The following is a 19510-nucleotide window of genomic DNA, read 5'->3' as shown; positions in this document are numbered from 1 at the left end:
AACATAAAGAATAGGAACACAGCACAACTACTTACTTTTTTGCAGCACTCTCCGGATCTTTCTGTACTGCTCATGTTCTCGTAATTTCAGGTCCGACCACCGCTTCCTGAGCTGATCTTTCGATCGACGTACCCCGAAATTCCAGTACAGATTCTTGACCACTTTCGCAATTATCTTGGCCTTTCTGACATTGGGGTTGGGGTAAGGTCCATACTTTCCATCATAGTCAGCCTTCTTCAGGATGTCCACCATCTCCAACATCACCCCAAAGGACATATTTGAGGCCTTAAATCTCCTGGATCGGGACGTTTCCGGCTCTGGGCTTTCCTCCTCCTCCTCCTCGTTGCTATAATTAGCACACACCTGCTGTGTATCCTCCATGTGCTCTTCCCCCACTGCACCGAACAAAAAGGGGCGGGGAATAGACTAGAAAGAACGTCAGGGGCGGGCGGAGTTACACGCATGCGCAGTGTGTATAAAGCGTAACACGCGTGCGTATTACGTACGATCTGTGAGCGGAGGAAGGAGCATCGGAGGCGCCGATCGTGATAACGAAGGTAAGATCTAAACTTAGGCCTATACTGCTTCAAAATGGAAGCCTATATTGTAACAAGATTAGGGGAGTTTGGCCTGACATTAGGGTTTGTCTTGTGTTGTGTCTTGCAGAGAAAATGGATGGCTTCAATGACCACAACTTCCTTCCCCTGTTCATAGACAAATACAGGGAGCTGCCCTGTCTGTGGCAGGTAAGACATCCTCATTATAACCATAAACAAAAGAGTCAGGCAGCGCTGGAGAAACTGCTGGAGTTGGTGACGCCGGTGGTCCCCACAGCAACCATCCCCTATTTAAAAGCCAAAATTGGTGGCCTGAGGAGCACATATCTTAGGGAGCGCAAGAAGGTCACAGATTCCCAGAGATCCGGAGCTGCAGCAGATGACATTTATGTCCCCAGACTGTGGTACTATGAGAGACTGCGATTTTTGTCAGACCACACTGAAGTCAGGGAATCCCTCTCTACTCTTCCTTCCACTCTTCCTTCCACCCCAGCTGAGGCTTCCGATGTCCAACCTTCCAGCCAGGAAGAAGTGGAGGAGCCCAGCTTGAGTCAGGTATAGCATTATTCTACAGATTTCTGGTCAATAAATAAATGATGTTTACTAGATGTTATTATTGATCACTAATTGCTGATTGAAAAAGCATGGAAGGAAGACAAGAGAGTGATGGCCCTGGGTTCAGTCTGGTCTGACAGAAGCTGCAGTCTCTTGTATGACCACAGCCTGGGGACACAGATGTCATCTGCTGCTTTCCGGATCTCTGGGACTTCTGGACCAGACTGCACTCCCTTAGATAAGGACTCCTCAGGCCACCAATTTTGCTTGAAAATAGTTGATGTGTGCCCTGGGGGTCCAAGGCTTCACCCATTTCTGCTGTTTCTCCAGCGTTGCCTCCCTCTTTTTTTAGTTGTGAGCCCTTAATAAATGTTTTTTTTTGGAACATTATACTCTCCTATGTGTGTTTTCATCCAAAAAAGACAGTTTGTTGGTGACAATTCAGGTACATTTCTAAAGTACAATGTGAAATTAACAAGGGACAACAACACCAAACAATCTCCTACAGATTAAATATAACAACAATATAACATCAATGATGTTGTGGTAACTTGACACAAAAAACACACACAAAAATTTTCTGGAATACAAATAAAAATCCCAAAAAAAAAAAATCAGCCTTGAAAAAAATACAAACCAAAAATAACTAATCTGCCTTAAAAACAAAAAAAAATAAAAAAACAACACCAAAATAATGTTGTCAGATGTGACAAATCAAAATATATTGAGGGAATCCTGATAAATATTAAAGAAATAAGTTTGTGAGAAGTGTGTGTGAATATGAGCAGCAAAACTATTTAATTCTTCTCACATTATAAAGAAGAAGAGAGTGCGCTGTATTAAACCATTTTTTACATTGCACCGTGACGAAAGTCCTGTATCTATTGCGAACGCTAAGTTTACCAGACCGAGCTGTTCCGTATCGGAATTTCTTCTGAGCATGCGTGGCACTTTGTGCGTCGGAACAGGCCACACACGGTCGGAATTGACGCGATCGGATTTTGTTGTCGGAAAATTTTATAGCCTGCTCTCAAACTTTGTGTGTCGGAAAATCCAATGGAAAATGTCCGATGGAGCCCACACATGGTTGGAATGTCCGACAACACGCTCTGATCGGACATTTTCCATCGGAAAATCCGACTGTGTGTACGGGGCATAAGTCATACCTATGGGGGAATAAGTACAGCGCTGCGCCAGAAAGTGTTAAAAAAATTTATATAGTATATAGTTAGCAGCTAACACACCTCTAGACACAGGTAAGGGTTAAAAATAATATGTAATAGTGTAGCGCTATGTGTATATATAAATTATAAATCTTACATAACTAAACAGTGAGCAGGAACCTGACCATCCCTTGCGGAGCAAAATAGTAATGAAACGACACTGAGTGATTCAAAATAACACTTGAGATACAGTGAATATTGTAAGTCAATAATAAGAAAATAATATAGTGGGTCTAGGAAATCATACATATGTGACAAATCAACCAATATAGTCCATAAAAATTGACAAATATATTAATAGTGACTAGTGAAATCGAAAACCACCACCAAAAGTCTATGAGGGTTGAGTGTTGAGAAAATGATGGAAATAAAACTCCCGAGTTTCCTCGTAAACAAAATTGGTCACTTCTGGCAGATGAATAAATAGATAAGGAACCACAGATGGATGGAGGGTCTAAATAGGTGACGGGACCATCACCGGAGCATCAAAAGAGGCTTACAAGAATCAGGTGACTTGAAAAGACCTACGTCTTACAAGTCTAAGAAAGCTTAATGACCACCAGGTCTGGCAAGATGAATCGTCAGATATCCTTCCAATGGGGGGAGGGGTCTCACCACAGCTTCAAACGTCCCCAAACGGTCCAACAGGCCAAACGGATGTTTCAAATACCATGCGAGAAATAAAGCCCACATGGCATGATAACGTTTAAAAACATCAATTTATTAAAATAATAAAAGAAAACACTCACGTGATAGGAGATCACAAACAGCTCAAAAAAGATCAATCGCGGTAATCGTGAGGGGTCCACCCGACATGTTTCGGCTACTGAGCCTTCATCTGGGGTGTGGAGCCCCCCACCTCACCGCTTTTTAAACAAGAAATGACCCCCACTGGGAGTGTCACAATACCGGAAGTTACACAATTGATGTCACTTCCGGTTACTAAAAATAATAGTAATTTGCTATTAAACTAGCATAGATATGTATACAATATGAAGGGAGCAATAGGCAGTATTTTACCGCCATCACCGACATATAGAAAATCCGGATCGTATGGTGAATATTACACTAGCAGCTTGGCCGGCTAATCCGGAAATGATCTGGACGCGCACCAAGCCTCTCTCTCAATGCAGCCAGATCCCATCACGCTCCGCCCATCAGATCTGGCCTCGTATTGAGAGTGTGCGCGATGACATCATCCTCCGCTCATCAAGTGCGGCGCCCGTGCGCTCCACTCCTGGGGCCAAGCCTCTCTTTCATATCAGCAGCCCCATCCCATCTCATATAGGAAGCGAGGCGCTGATAGGTTGGAGAGGACCGGAACATGGTCCTGATGATCTGACAGCTGGTTTAAAGTGTCAGCAGAGATGGATCTAAACAGGAAGATTGTTTAAATATGTCATGACGTCAGAACAACGTGAAATATGTGACAAGACTGATTAGAGTATTAAAAGGGCATCAGCAATGACCATATATTAATTAGAAATATTGAATGAAAGTTAAAATGACACTGCCAATGAGGGGCATCGCATAACATCCTATACAATAAAACAAAAAAAGGGGAAGAAAAGGAACATAACAAGACCTCGACATGAGAAGGCATCCTCCATATACTAATCATTGCACAAATTATGTATATTCTGAGATTATATTAATACATGCAAAGTTTAATATTCTAAAATTCATATTAGTGACCAATAAGTAGGTCCAAAATTCATATTGACGCCAATAACAATAATTAGAATTAAAAATTAGAAATGAAAAAACTAAAAAATATAGAAAGGAGACCATAAACAAAATAACTACGCTTGGTTAATAAAGGAATTGATGTCCCACTCTACGTTGATACCTTGCGGAAAGTGGGACCCCAATTCGTAAATCCAGTAAGTCTCCAGACGGGAGACACCCCTAAGGGTCGAACCACCCCGCCAGGGAGCAACATATTTATCGATGATGAGAAACTGTGTGACCTCAGGGTTTCGGTCATGGAATTCCCTGTAATGTCGAGGCACAGTATGTTTAGTGCTACCTGCTTTAATAAGGTTAATATGTTCAGAAACTCGTGTTGTAAATGATCTAATGGTCCACCCCACATACTGCTTGCCACATGGGCAAGTCAGAAGGTAGACTACCCCTGTAGTAGCACAAGTACAAAATTGTTTGATCTTATAGGAACGGCCAGTCACAGTAGAAGAAAAACTATGGCTAGCCCTCCTACCGCTGATGTTAAACTGACATACTAAGCATTTTTTGCAGGGGTAGAAACCAATCCAATTATGAAAAAAGGAAGGTTTATTCAGGGGTTGATGACGTTGGGTGCCAACTTGTTTCGAAGGGATGGAACACCTTTGAAAACCACCTTGGGGGTTCTGGGCAACATAGGGCCCAAAACCTTGTCCGTTTTAAGGACATCCCAATGGTGTTCAAAAATTCTTTTGACATGCTTATGCTGAATGGAGAAGGACATCATAAAGGACCATTTGAAGTCCTCATTTGCTTGTCGAGGTCTATCCTCTAGTAATAATTGACGATCAATCGAACAGGCATTATCAATATCCTTATCCAAATCAGAGGAGTTATATCCCTTCTCCAGGAACCTATCTTTAAGAGACGCTGCTTGAATCTTAAAGGTGTTAAGGTCAGTGCAGTTCCTACGTAATCGCAGGAACTGGCTTTTAGGAACTGACCTGATCCAAGGCGCGTGATGGCAACTATCGGTGGGTATGTATCCGTTCCGATCGGTAGATTTAAAGTAGGTGCTGAATACAAATTGGCTTTCCTTTCTTTCAATAACCAAGTCCAAAAAATGGACTGAGGTTGTACTTGCTTCAAAAGACAGAACAATATTCCTATTGTTATTATTAAGGGTCGCGATAAAATCGACTAAACCATCTGAATTGCCAGTCCATAGGAGGAGGATGTCGTCTATGTACCGAGCCCACAACAAGAGGTGTGGGTTATTCATGGCATAGACGACATCCTCCTCCCACTTGGCCATAAATAAATTGGCCAGACTGGGAATTTTGCTCCCATTGCAACCCCCTTGTGTTGACGATAGAATCTACCATCGAACCAGAAGTAATTGTGCTGCGTTGCGAACTCAATTAATTCGATAATATAGTCTATCTGGCGGTGAAGCAAGGGAGGCATCCCTGTTCAGAAAACACTTAACCGCATCAATACCCTTACGGTGCGGGATGCAGGTGTAGAGGGATGCAACGTCCGCGGTTGCCATAATAAGATCACCAGGGTAGGAAACATTTGAAAGTAATCTGATCACATCTTTAGTGTCTTTTAAGTAGGACGGCATCTTTATTACGGATGGCTGAAGGAAAAAGTCTATGTATTTCCCAATTTTTGAAGTGACCGAGTTGATACCACTAATTATTGGCCGACATGGAGGGTGTAGGGGGGTCCTTATGGACTTTAGGCAGGTAGTACATAACAGGTATACGCGGGGCGAGGGGAACTAGAAATGATCTCTCCTTCTTATTTAAAATGCAAGAATTAAAACCTTTAGATACCAGTCTTTGTAAATCCTTCTTGTATTTATGTGTAGGATTACTAGATAATTCAATGTATGTCTCTTGATCTCCCAAAATACGGTGCATTTCGTTAATATAATCTGATTTATTTAATAAGACAATGCCACCGCCTTTGTCGGCGGGGCAAATGACCAAATTTTTATTATCGCATAAAGTCTTTAGGCCTGTTGTTGGCAAGGGGTTATGAAATCTACGTTTTAATGGAATGTTAGCTAAATCTCTCAACACTAACTCTTTGAACAGATTGATAGCTGGTGGGAGTTGTGTTGGGGGGCTGAAAAGAGAGGGGTTGGATAGACCGAATGAACAGTGCCAGACGTTGCCGCCCTGGCTACATTCCTAGAGGGATTTGAGATAATGTACCTCTGAACATTAATTTTCCTAATGAACTTCTGAATGTCGATAAATGTATCGAACTTATTAAGTTTACACGGAGGGGCAAACTTGAGACCCTTATTTAGAATAATTTTCTCTTCCTGAGTGAGAATAGTATCACTCAGGTTGAATACCCCCTGGCAGGTTAAACCCGTTTCCTTTTTTCCTCTCTGGATCCTCCTCCCTCCTCTGGACCCTCTCTTGTTTCTGGACCTCTTTTTTTGTTTTGGGGGTCCTCGTGAAAACCCCGAACGGTCTGTGACCCAGAGTAGGATTGTTTATAGGGGGATGGACCATACACAGCATTGGGAAATGGGTAGACGTTTTCGTTATAGTGATCCCGCAAAGGGGAATATCTGTTGTATGTAGAGATCGGAGGGTGTCTATAGTAAGGTGGATTCTGATGGTAAGGATAGTGGGAAAAGTCACGATTACGAACCGGGGAACTCCTATAATGGGAGTTCTCCCGATCATAATAATGATGTTCATCGTGACTACGATATTCACCCCTATTTCCACCTCTGCCCCTACTCCTAGAGTAGTGACCTCTACCCCTTTGTTGATTTCTGGGGGAATGTGTACTAGGGTGTCGACCCCTATATGAAGAGGGGCCTCTGTCCTGGGCTCGCCCCTTTTCGACAGAAGGTTTAGGGTGGACAGAAGGCTCCCTAGGAGGAACTACAGTGCTTATACTCTGGACATTAGTTTCCATTGCAGACTCCAAGGTAGGTGCCATGATGGATTTCTGCCATCCAAACAACCTACCCGCCTTGTAATCCCCAATATCTCAGGAATACTTTTTGTGTTTCTTGGTTCTTTGTTCTTTATCTTCTTTTACAAGATATGCTTGCAAATTAGAGGATAAAGTATTGTATTCAGCCGAGTTTTTAAAAGTAAGTAATTTATCTTTCAGCTCCTTAATTTCCCGATCTAGAGTCAAAAGATGAGTACGTTTCCTTGTGATGAGAAAATCAAGGAACTTGATACCAGAATCATTAAAATATGTGAACCAAGAGTCGAGTTCGGAGTCACCCTGTTGGGGGTGAACATCCCACCTGAGACTCCGTGGGATCATGCCTTCTGCCACATATTGTTCCAAAAAGGCAAGATCCCATTGAAGGTGGAGTTCAGAGACCATGACATTTTTTAGCCTCAAAAATAATCCGCCAATTTCTGAATCGTTGGAAGTGGCTACAAATACACCCTCGGTATTGACTACTCTGGAAACACGGTAGTCAAATACATCCATGTTGAATGGAAGAAAATGCGCTGCAGCTATACTGGATGTCTAGTAGGTGATAGAATCAATGGGGGAATAAGTACAGCGCTGCGCCAGAAAGTGCTAAAAAAATTTATATAGTATATAGTTAGCAGCTAACACACCTCTAGACACAGATAAGGGTTAAAAATAATATGTAATAGTGTAGCGCTATGTGTATATATAAATTATAAATCTTACATAACTAAACAGTGAGCAGGAACCTGACCATCCCTTGCGGGGCAAAATAGTAATGAAACAACACTGTGTAACTTCCGGTATTGTGACACTCCCAGTGGGGGTAATTTCTTGTTTAAAAAGCGGTGAGGTGGGGGGGCTCCACACCCCAGATGAAGGCTCTGTAGCCGAAACATGTCGGGTGGACCCCTCACGATTACCGCGATTGATCTTTTTTGAGCTGTTTGTGATCTCCTATCACGTGAGTGTTTTCTTTTATTATTTTAATAAATTTATGTTTTTAAATGTTATCATGCCATGTGAGCTTTATTTCTCGCATGGTATTTGAAACATCCGTTTGGCCTGTTGGACCGTTTGGACCCTCCCCCCATTGGAAGGATATCTGACGATTCATCTTGCCAGACCTGGTGGTCATTAAGCTTTCTTAGACTTGTAAGACGTAGGTCTTTTCAAGTCACCTGATTCTGGTAAGCCTCTTTTGATGCTCCGGTGATGGTCCCACCACCTATTTAGACCCTCCATCCATCTGTGGTTCTATTTATTCATATGCCAGAAGTGACCAATTTTTTTTACGAGGAAACTCGGGAGTTTTATTTCCATCATTTTCTCAACACTCAACCCTCAGACTTTTGGTGGTGGTTTTCTATTCCACTAGTCACTATTAATATATTTGTCAATATTTATGGACTATATTGGTTGATTTGTCACATATGTATGATTTCCTAGACCCACTATATTATTTTCTTATTATTGACTTACAATATTCACTGTATCTCAAATGTTATTTTGAATCACTCAGTGTCGTTTCATTACTATTTTGCCCCGCAAGAGATGGTCAGGTTCCTGCTCACTGTTTAGTTATGTAAGATTTATAATTTATATACACACATAGCGCTACACTATTACATATTATTCATAAGTCATACCTAACTACACCTTTGAAATTTTGAGAATTAGGTACCCACAACCTAATTACTATAAGGTAAAACTTTGGGCAAACCTTGTGTTAAGTGGAAAACAATGATAGCAGTGGACCATAAGTTGATTTTATAATTGTTCTGATTGTATTGCTAAATTCTGAAGTGCGTAGAGCACAATGTCAAATGGGAATAAAAATAAGTGCAATAATATAAGGACAGGAGTCATAATTTTTCTCTTCATTCCTAGCACTTGGAATGGAAATCTTCTGTCTATTACCCTCTTTCTCATTGCAGAATTTTAGAATAGGCAAGTCAGCAGAGCTTCTATAGGCACCAACATTTACAGCAATAAAATTATAATTGATATTTGCAATAGCAACCAGTACTATGGAAACATATTTCCTGTAATTATACAAATATGAGCCACCGTATGGGGCATTTAGATGCAGACGTGTTTGCTTTCTAGAGCTCTGATGCGGTAAGAGAAGTTACTGTTTTTTTAAAATTCTTTACTGATTTCCAGCCAGTGTTCCTCTGTTGGCAGCTGCAATATCACAATATGTTTCAAATGGCTCCACATAGCATCACATGTATTGTGAAGGATGCAGTGGAGGGAAGGGAATGATTCAAATGTTGTCAAAAAATGCAAAATAAATGGGACATGAATCAATTTGATTCTTCTGCTATCAATTCTCTCACAGGTCTGCAGGTTGCCAATATTGACAGAGTTATTTTATTTGCACATATGTAATCTTGCACATGGCAAAGTAATTTTAATGTCATTGTCCATGGTGCCCATAGAGTGGCATAGATATACAGACTAAAATAAAACCTAGCATCCGCTTCTATCTAAAATGTAGGATATGTCCTTTCACTAATGACAAAGAAGTTAGCAAAGACTTTGATATGATTTACTGCTGTGTTAACAGGAAACACTGGATGCCTTGTGACAGTTCTGGTCTCATGAACTGCAGTCTACGAATCTCCAGTAAGGCATCAAACATTGACACCCTCATGCGAACATAATCAAAGAACCTCTAGGGGTATGTCTGTAATTCATGGTAATAGATGTAAAGGTGCACATGGATACAATACCATCCTATTCTTTCTTTGGGTATTGAAAAAGGGGGTCCTAGTTAGTATAGTACCTTAAACCAGGGTGACGCTGTAGGTACTCATAAAAAATGTGCCAACGTCCCTATAATTTGAATGCAAAAATTGGAAGCTAAGAAAGTGGGACTTTGAGGGCACATGGGTTGTACCATCTGTCCCCAGGAGACCACTTTCCTTTATGGGGGGGTTTTGTCCATGTACCACTACAAAGGGTGGAAATTCTTATCAATTTTTGTTCATTTATGTTTATTCTGTGTTGACATTTTGATGTTTATACATGCCTTTATTGTGATACTCTTCTTTATGCATATTTAACAGAACCAGCTCTAGCTCCCGAAGAAGCGTTCTACAACGTGAAACATGTTGAGCATATAGAGAGCACTCAAAGTGGATCATCATACCTGCAACCTAACCCAACTTTACTTCCACATTCATAATTACCACCTTCCAGGGAAGGTTTTTTCCTCTTTTTAACTGAATGTTGGACTATGTGTACTATAAGAAAGGGTTTAGTTTCGTATGTTAAATGCAGGATAGGATCCATTTGATATATGTAATAGGGTTGTCACACGTATGCTGTATTGTTTTTAAATCTATATGTCGTTTTGTAAAATTAAAAAAAAATGTCAAATTATAATTTTTCACTGTTTCATAGTCTCAGTACCCATGTGCCCTCAAAGTCCTACTTTCTTTTTTTTTCTTTCTTTGGGTAGTTTAATCTAAAATCGTCTTCAGTTTCACCAAAGCGAGCATCAGACAGATGATAGTATATGAACCCATGTTGTTGCCTTAAAAAAGACAATTGGGTCTTTATATTGCAGCAACAAAGGTATCACATACCAGATAACCTATCAACATCTAACCATGGCTCAAGGGTGGACAATTCCTACATCTCTGCCCCTTCAATATCACTTCCACGAAAAACCAACATACAGAGTGCATTTGGCAATCGTTTATCAATGCTCAAAAAGTGCATCAAAAATAAAGGCTAATGTTATAGTCCCTCTAATCCACAATCACCCTTTATAATACTCTCAACACAGGCATGAATGAGCCCTTATCAGGATAAGAAGAGGGTCAGATGTTCTGTAGTCCAGTAGCACAACACTACCCAGCTTTTGTAGAGTTTTGCCCACTCAGCTTAATTGTGTCTCTGAAGTGTGACTTCTTAAATTAGCTGACATCACCTAGACAAAGAGTAGGGGCAAAGACAAGGATTGCTGCTGCATTGGAAAATGCAAGTTGTTCTCATTGAGTAAAAGAATAATAACGATAGTAATAACAATCATCATCATTATCATCATCAAATAAATGTATGGGGTAAAGTGATCCTACAGTTAATCATGAGGATAATAATTCTATAGTAGCCGTACACATATTGAGGTGGCAGATATATTGAGGCATGCATTGTCGGTGATCTTAGCCTATTTTAAATGACAACTGTGCGGGGGTTGCTGTGTTTAGAATGTGTTTACAGCTAGATTATTTATGCACATATTTGCATTTATCCCAAAAGCAAATAGGCTGCTCACTTTCCAAAGGAAGTTGCAATTTGCAAGAGAATTGGCCCCAGGGTTTAGTGAATGAGATGAAGCTCTGCTGACATCCATCAGCCAATTATGTACAAGCAAACATTTTTTTTTCTTGCATGTGATTGGGTATTCTTTGCAAAGTGAAACTTTACTGCATTCACTAAGCTCTTGGGCAAATTCCCTTTGCAAAGTGCAACTTTCCCTGGAAAGTGAACAGCCTATTTACCTTTAGTAAATCAATCCAAAAATGTCAAAGGCTTGTAATAGAAGTGGTGTAGCTGTTATTAATATTATTATTTTTAGTAGTAGTGATATTAATTGTTATAATCATCATCATCATCATCATCATCATCATCATAATAACATTTAGGTTATGTCATTTTAACTGACACTTGCAGGTAACTTCAATACATTGTGACAAGTGAATGACCCTGCCACTATGTAAATGGGCATAAAAGTGACACTGAATTTTCAAAGCTACAGTTTGAGAAGCTCTGCCAGGTTTATTTGTAATCAGAGAAGGCAGTGTTCTATGCTATGTAGTTCTGGATCAGGCCAGGAGCTTGAAGGTTCCAAAGAGTATTGGGCGGGATGTAACCTTCAATCTGCTGGCAAAGCTTTGCTTGGTGTGCAGGGTCATTACAAGGCAGATCTGAGCATAGCTCAGGGCAGGTGGAGGAGTTGGAGTTGTTTCAGTTGCTGCAAAAAGGAGAAAGGTGTGCTCCTTTTGGGAGACCAAGGCAATATCCTTGAGTTAACAATCCATGTAGGAGAGGCTCCAGGTCATTGTACCAAGAGAGTGGGGCCAGCTGAGAGAGTCTGGGAGCCTGTGGGAGTCTGGGAGATTAGAGCTGAGGCAACTGGGAGAGAGTCAAGGGGACCAGAGAAAGCTGTGAGTCTTAGAGGAGTGAGAGAACCTAGGGTATCAGAAAACCTCTACCTAGAGGCTAAAAGTGGGCATGTGCAGCGAGGTACTGGAGAGTTTATTAAAAGACCACATAGATGAGTCCTTGCTGGAAAAAAATATTTTAAGTAACAGACAGTATGGATTCATGAGAGACAGAATTTGTCAAACAAACCTGATTTCTTTTTATGAGGAGATAAGTTGTTAAACCTTGGACAGAGGGGTGGCTGTAGACGTGGTATACTTGGATTTTGCAAAAGTGTTTGACATAGTTCCCCACACACGGCTCATGTGTAAGGTAAAGTTTGGAAAGATCAATTTGTATATGGTTGGAAAACTGGCTAAAAGACAGGATTCAGAGAGTAGTGGTTAATGAATCTTACTCTGAATGATCTAAGGTTATCAGTGGTGTACCCCAAGGTTCAGTGTTTGGACCCTTACTTTTTAATACCTTTAGAAATGATATAGGGTCTGGGATTAAAAGTACAATTTCTGTCTTTGCAGATGAAACTAAGCTATACAGTGGAATAACGTCCTTACAGGATGTCTCCAATTTAGAAGCCAACTTAAATGCACTGTCTAATTGGGCAGCTAAGTGGCAAATGAGGTTTAATGTTGATAAATGTAAAGTTATGCACTTGGGGGCTAAGAATATGCATGCATCATACATGCTAGGGGGAGTACAATTGGGGGAATCAATGGTGGAGAAGGATCTGGGGGTTTTGGTAGATCAAGTTTAATAATAGCATGCAATGCCAAGCTGCAGTTTCCAAAGCGAGCAAAGTCCTTTCTTGTATTAAGAGAGGTATGGACTCCAGAGAGAGAGATATCATTTTGCCCCTGTACAAATCATTAGTAAGACCTCATCTGGAATATGTGTTCAGTTTTGGGCACCAGTTCTCAAAAAGGATATCGGAGAAATGGAGAAAGTGCAGAGAAGGGCAACCAAACTCATAAGTAAGAGGCATGGAGAAGCTCAGCTATGAGGAACTGAATCTATTCCCTCTTGAGAAGAGGAGATTAAGGGGGGATATGATCAACATGTACAAATACATAAGTGGTCCATATAGTGAACTTGGTGTTTAGTTATTAACTTTTAGGTCATCACAGAGGACAAAGGGGCACTCTACGTCTAGAGGTAAAAAGATTTAATCTCCAAATACGGAAAGGTTTCTTCACAGTAAGAGCTGTGAAAATGTAGAATAGACTCCCTCCAGAGGTGGTTCTGGCAAGCTCAGTAGATTGCTTTAAGAAAGGCCTGGATTCTTTCATAAATGTACATAATATAACTGAGTACTGACATTTATAGGTAAAGTTGATCCAGGGAAAATCTGATTGCCTCTCGGGGGATCAGGGAGGAATTTTTTTCCACTGCTATAGCAAATCATGCTTTGCTGGGGTTTTGTGCCTTCCTCTGGATCAACCGTGGGTATAGCATTGTGTATATGGGAATGTATTTTTTTTTTTTCTGGATGAACTAGATGGACTTGTATCTTTTTTCAACCTAACTATGTAACAATGCAATCAAAGCTGAGTGAGCTTAAGAACCAGGTGGCTCAGCATTTCTGTTTGGTGTGAAGCTGAAACCCCTGTGTGGGAAACCTGATGTTGTAAGGATTTCCTTTCTGTTTCCTTTTAATAAAAGTGGGATACCAGGCCCTTAACTATAGTTTCTGTCTGCCATGGACTCACTGTACAAATGCATCTACCACGAGAGTTAACAATCACCATATTACAACATATAAGTTTAACTAGGTCAAAGTATTAACAATAGAGCATAATAGATAAATGTTAACATGAGCAGAGAATAATGATGTGAGCCTTTAGTCAAACAGGTGATAATTAATATGTTAAATTCATGTGAAAGCCTAAATGTCTGATTTTTATTGAAATATATGTTGGTGTATTTACATATGTATGAACACTATTTCATATGGCAAAGCAGGTTGTATGGTATTGTTTAGTAAGGCTGACCTTTAGGTTGTAAAATTTTCCTGTTCAATAATAAGTGCCTCTAACCCCTGCAGTGTTCATAACCCTTCAGCAAATAAAATACGGCCTTATAATCAAAGGCAATGCTTGAAATCATGCAGCTATAGAAAAAGGTTATATAGAGGATGTTGTGAGAGGTCACTAAACTGTCTTTTGAATTAAAGTATATCTATTCTTTAAAATGCAATACTCTCCATGTGCTGCTAAGGGGGAGTGAGGGAAGAAAACCCCTTCAATTACAATATATTGTTTTTTTTTTCTTTCCATTTTCTGACAAAGGTAGGGATTTAAAAAAAAAAGTATTTGAATTTGTATGTATAGTAATACCTTAATTTTGATTCCAGCTTAATGGTTTTGGCTTGTTCATATACCATAGTTACATTCATGCTGTTCATTTTTGTATATGTCCTTCTCTTTATATCTGTTGTGAGTGGTATGGAGTCCTAAAACACACCCTATAACACTCCTTAAATGAGAGGGAAAGTCCAAGTGTGGGGCAAACAAGCTACTGCCTGCAATTATTTCAGCAAAAGTTTTTTGGTGTATAAAAAAATGGAACCTTCACTGTGGTCGTCCATCTCATATGGAAGAAAGTTCAGCAAGTTGCAATTATGGCAATTCAGCTTGTTAACATGACACAATTCTGGCTTACTCACTCCACTCACTGCTCTTAGCTTACAGTCTGAGCAATCTCATCTGCTGCATTTTTTCCAAACATTTTTTTATTACTCTATAAGACTGCCTGCTAGTCTTGCTTAAAGCAGTATAAAACCCAAAAACAAAAATGTAATATATTCTGGCTTCATATTGTGGCTTGCCAATCATTGGATGTGATGGCTGCATTTGTTTTTTTTTTTCTTTTTCCTTTTAATTAACTTAGGGTGTCTGCATTCTGGATGAAGTAGTAAAGCAGACACTTTTGGATAGCAGCATTGTCAGTCCAGGAGAGGGTAGCATTAAGCTACGAATGTTGGGCGGCATCGGCTGGTTAAAAAAAAAACAGACGACATTTGGCCCATGTGTACTACAGCCTGTCTGACAGAAGCCAGTCGTTCGGCTTGAAGGAGCATGACCAATACAGGTCTGCTGATCGGCTCCTGATCAGTGCTGTCAGCCAATGCTGGATTGAACAAAAAAAAAAAATAGTAGTGTGTACTAGGCTTTAGACTAGCAGATTTAGATGGACTTAAAGTGTTACTAAACACACCACAGTAAAATCAGTCTGTATACGCAGTGAAGCAATGGTTCTCAACCTCAGTCCTCAAGTACCCCCAACAGGCCATGATTTATGAATTTCTAAAATAGCTGTCCAAAATACCAAGCCAGTGGTATTTAAAGCACCTCTGCAAGATAAAGGAAAACCTGCAAATATAGCCTGTTGGGGTACTTGAGGACTGAGGTTGAGAACCACTGCATGTTTGTTATATTCACTGTGGAAACTAAGGTGTTATTAGTCTGAATTATGTAAAAAGGCTGTTTGATCTTGTATGCGCAGATCCACCCCTTCTTCCTCTGACTCCAAAACAGGTTCGGAAAAGACAGAGCCTTTGGAGTCAGGCTGCACATGCTCAGTTTGGTGTGTATTTTTTCTTGGGAGAGTGCATGTGATCAGCACAAGGCCAATCAGCACTGTCCAGACAGAGGGTCAGGAGTCCTGAAGCCTCATAGGACAACTCAGTGCAATATGAAAACTCCTCCTACAAGCTTCACCAGCAACTGATAGAAATCACAAGACTGCTATATACTGCTAATGAGAAAAGATATTTACAGTAGTAGTTTTTATTTACTAAAATAATTGCATTTCCATGTTCTGTGTAGCTGATCTCAAGCTAACACTTTTCAAGCAGTTACAGCAAACATTTTGTTTACATTTTGGGATAACGCTTTTACATAAATGAATAAATGCTGACCATTGTAACCACCCCATTCAGTGTTAAATTGTCTTAACCCTCTAACTGCTCTTTTGTCTGGTGAGCTTGGACTGTTAAAGTAAGTTGAAAAATAACAGACTTGCTGTCTGGATCACCAGGTGAAAATAAAAGAAAATAGACTCAAAAAGGAAAACAAATGTAGCCATCACAACTAAGACTTGGTAAGCTGTAATTTAATAAGGTTTTTAGGTTTAATAGCTTTTTAAGCTAGACCCTATTAACCCGGAAAACCTTCTTCTGGTCATTTTCTGACTGCCCCAGGTCTCTTTTGCACTAATTGTGTCTGCCATTTCAAGTATGACAAACATATAACCATGTATTTATATAAATGTACAATCTTTTTTTATCAAAATCATTGAAATGTATTAATTTAGCGCACTAAATCCAGCCATTCACTGGGAAGCTCAATGTACTGATGCTTCTTCTCCCCCCAGCTCTAATTCAGCTGAAAACACACAAGTAAAGGCGCAAACAATTAAGTTCTAATACAACCCAATAAACTGATAAAAAGTCCATAGAAAGTCCATGAGACATAGATGGTAATAAAGTGCCACCACGTAGAAATAGAAGCCAGATTCTAGCAGGGCTGAAAGGTAAACAAAGGGAAAGGCGCCTCTAAGTGTAGAATTTTAAAAGCAATTTAAAAATCATCCAATTGTCAACTCACATGTGTACAGAAATAAACAGGCACATCCATGTAAAAAAGGTCCCAAGAAATATCATAGGTGAGAGGTCAGTATCCTTCGCTCCTGTCTCTGCAAGGCACCTGGATCTCTGTGGAACACTGCTGTGATGAGAAATGGCCATGCCTTGAAGGAGAAAGCCAAAGTGAGGCTTAGTGCGCAGGTGGTGTGGATGGATGACGTCACCAGCATGTGATGCGTTTCCGAACATGCGTGCTGTATGGCATCAAGCATAGTAGGCTTGATATAGGAGTGCAGCTGCCATACCAAACGCAGCACGCATGTTCGGAAACGCGTCACACTCTGGTGATGTCATCCATCCACGCCATGATATTTCTTGGGACCTTTCTTAATGGATGTGCCTGTTTATTTCTGTACAAATTTTAGTTGCCAAATGGATGATTATTAAATTGCTTTTAAAATCCTACACTTAGAGGCACCTCTGCTTTTGTTTATCTAATTCAGCTGAGAACAGAGGGAATGTGATTTTTTTTAAGTAAAAAAGCCAGTTTATTAATGCAAAGACAACGTACACTTTCAAGTTGTAGAAAAGCTATGTCGTAAGCGCTGCCATTATTGTGAAGGATAATCTGCTTTCCACTGAGTTTTGCTGCCATCTCAAACACCTGTAAAAAGTGAACAGACTTTTAACCCTCTCAGAGGGAAAAATAGCAGTGTTTACATTAGCCAGAATGTCTTTAGAGGATTACTGGCTAAGCGATAATTGTTTATGTCAGAAAAATGGTATTTATAATGTTTTTTTATATCTATACAAAAATGTTTTGCCTTTCATTTCTATTTTAAATGGAATGGGGTGTTTTACAAGGTGATAGTTTACAATCACTTTAATTAAATTTAATTAATTGGTTTTATTTTGATTTTAACAAACTTATACTTGCTGTTCACAAACATGTTAATATAATGACGCCTTTTGATTCAGCTGTTTTAAAGGCACTGCTTCTTTCCCCAAAACATGCAGCCTAAGCAGACTAAACAAAACTATTACTGATATGCAAATTCAACTGTTATTATACAGTAAGTCAACAGTTAAGCCCCCGTCAACCACCATTCCTGGATGCTGGCATATGCAGAGAGCAGTGATGCATGGCTGTCGCATGAAGGCCAGAGGGATCTTTGTTGCTGTAGACTGACAACTTGACTTCTGCTTTATGCTGTGCAAAAGACAAAATGGTGGTGTCCATATAGGCAAAAATGGATTCAAACTTGAGCATATTTTTTGATCACTAATTGCATGGATTGTTTGTAAGCTAAATAGTTTACATTTCAATAACTTTTTGTAAACTTTGGACAAGGAAAGTGTACTTTAATAGATTATTTGCACGTATCTTTCTTTCACTGCTTTTTGTACTTTGAGTTATACACCAAACAATGTTTTATTGTTACAAACACACTTTGGAAAAGAATTGTATGAAATGGAAGTTAAACAAAACAGCTGCATCACCAAAGCAAATACAAATAAAACACTTCATGTTATTGATAAGTGGTGTCTAAATAGTCCAATGTCAGCCATAGGTAGTATTTTACAATAGCATTAGTCTCGGCCCTATTGCGGCTTTACATCCTAATATCTCAAAGTCATGCAACAAACAGACACGCACAAGCATCATTCCTCGGGGACCATTTCATGATAGTAATATGATCTGCAAAAAAAACTAATATGTTGGACTTTACTGGTACCAGAGAGGGACAACCACACAAAACTATATAAATACATTTTATTACAAAATGTAAAAAAAATAAATTTTTAAAAACATCAAGAAATAATCCTATACATGCAATATTGGCCATAACAATGAACCTTATAGAGTTGACTTTGCTATATCATACCAGAGGTTGATGTGTTTCACATTTACTAGCTTCCTCAGGACCTCATTATCTTGGTAGCAAAGAAAAATGCCCTAGTCAAAAGAAAAGGCACAATAATCAACATATAATAATATCTTTATATAATTGATATCCTATATTTACAGTGTCAACTTAAGCATGGCTGCAAAGGTATGACTTGAAGATGGTGGTAAGGTATGCGATGTGAGCTGAACAATTGCAAGGTTAGGTGGTACGGCAGTTATATAGCAACAAGAATATGAACAGGTTGATATTCAAACCCATGTATAAATAGCACAAATTAGTAAATAAGTGACCAAAAAACTATATAAAATGCCCAGATGGGCAATATAGATCGCCTAGCTTACTTGGATGTAGACAGTAGAAAAGATCTAGTAGAGAACAATGTTGTATCCTATCTCTGTATCCTGTTCACAATGGGGACCAACAATAACAGTCAACCTGCAATATCAGTCTAAGCATTAGGAGCCAAATGGTATGCTCAAAAAGGTATAGGAACTAGACAAAGAAAATGGCACTGTTACCTGGAACCACAGCAATCCAGTGATTCCTTCTCTAAGGAGCATAGCATTTCTTCAAACATAAATTTGCCATGTCCATCCACTGTCTAAGCATATATAGCAGACAGCATATACCAATCCACCTGGAAAACACAGAGCATACCAAATATAAGGCTCACTTTGACAAGAACGATTTTCTGCTGTTCACTGATCCCACAATACACTTACCTAATCCAACACCTGCATCCCACCATCTGCAGGCTTCAAAACCACCTATTATCTGCTTATATAGCCAGTTTGGGTGGCAAAATATATGGTATAATTGCCCAGATGGAAGGGAATAGGTTCAGGAGTGATT

The sequence above is a fragment of the Aquarana catesbeiana genome, linkage group LG04 (assembly GCF_042186555.1).
Source record: "Aquarana catesbeiana isolate 2022-GZ linkage group LG04, ASM4218655v1, whole genome shotgun sequence".
Classification (NCBI taxonomy): Eukaryota; Metazoa; Chordata; class Amphibia; order Anura; family Ranidae; genus Aquarana; species Aquarana catesbeiana.
The sequence above is the reverse complement of the archived record's forward strand: the minus strand, read 5'-3'. Positions refer to the sequence as shown.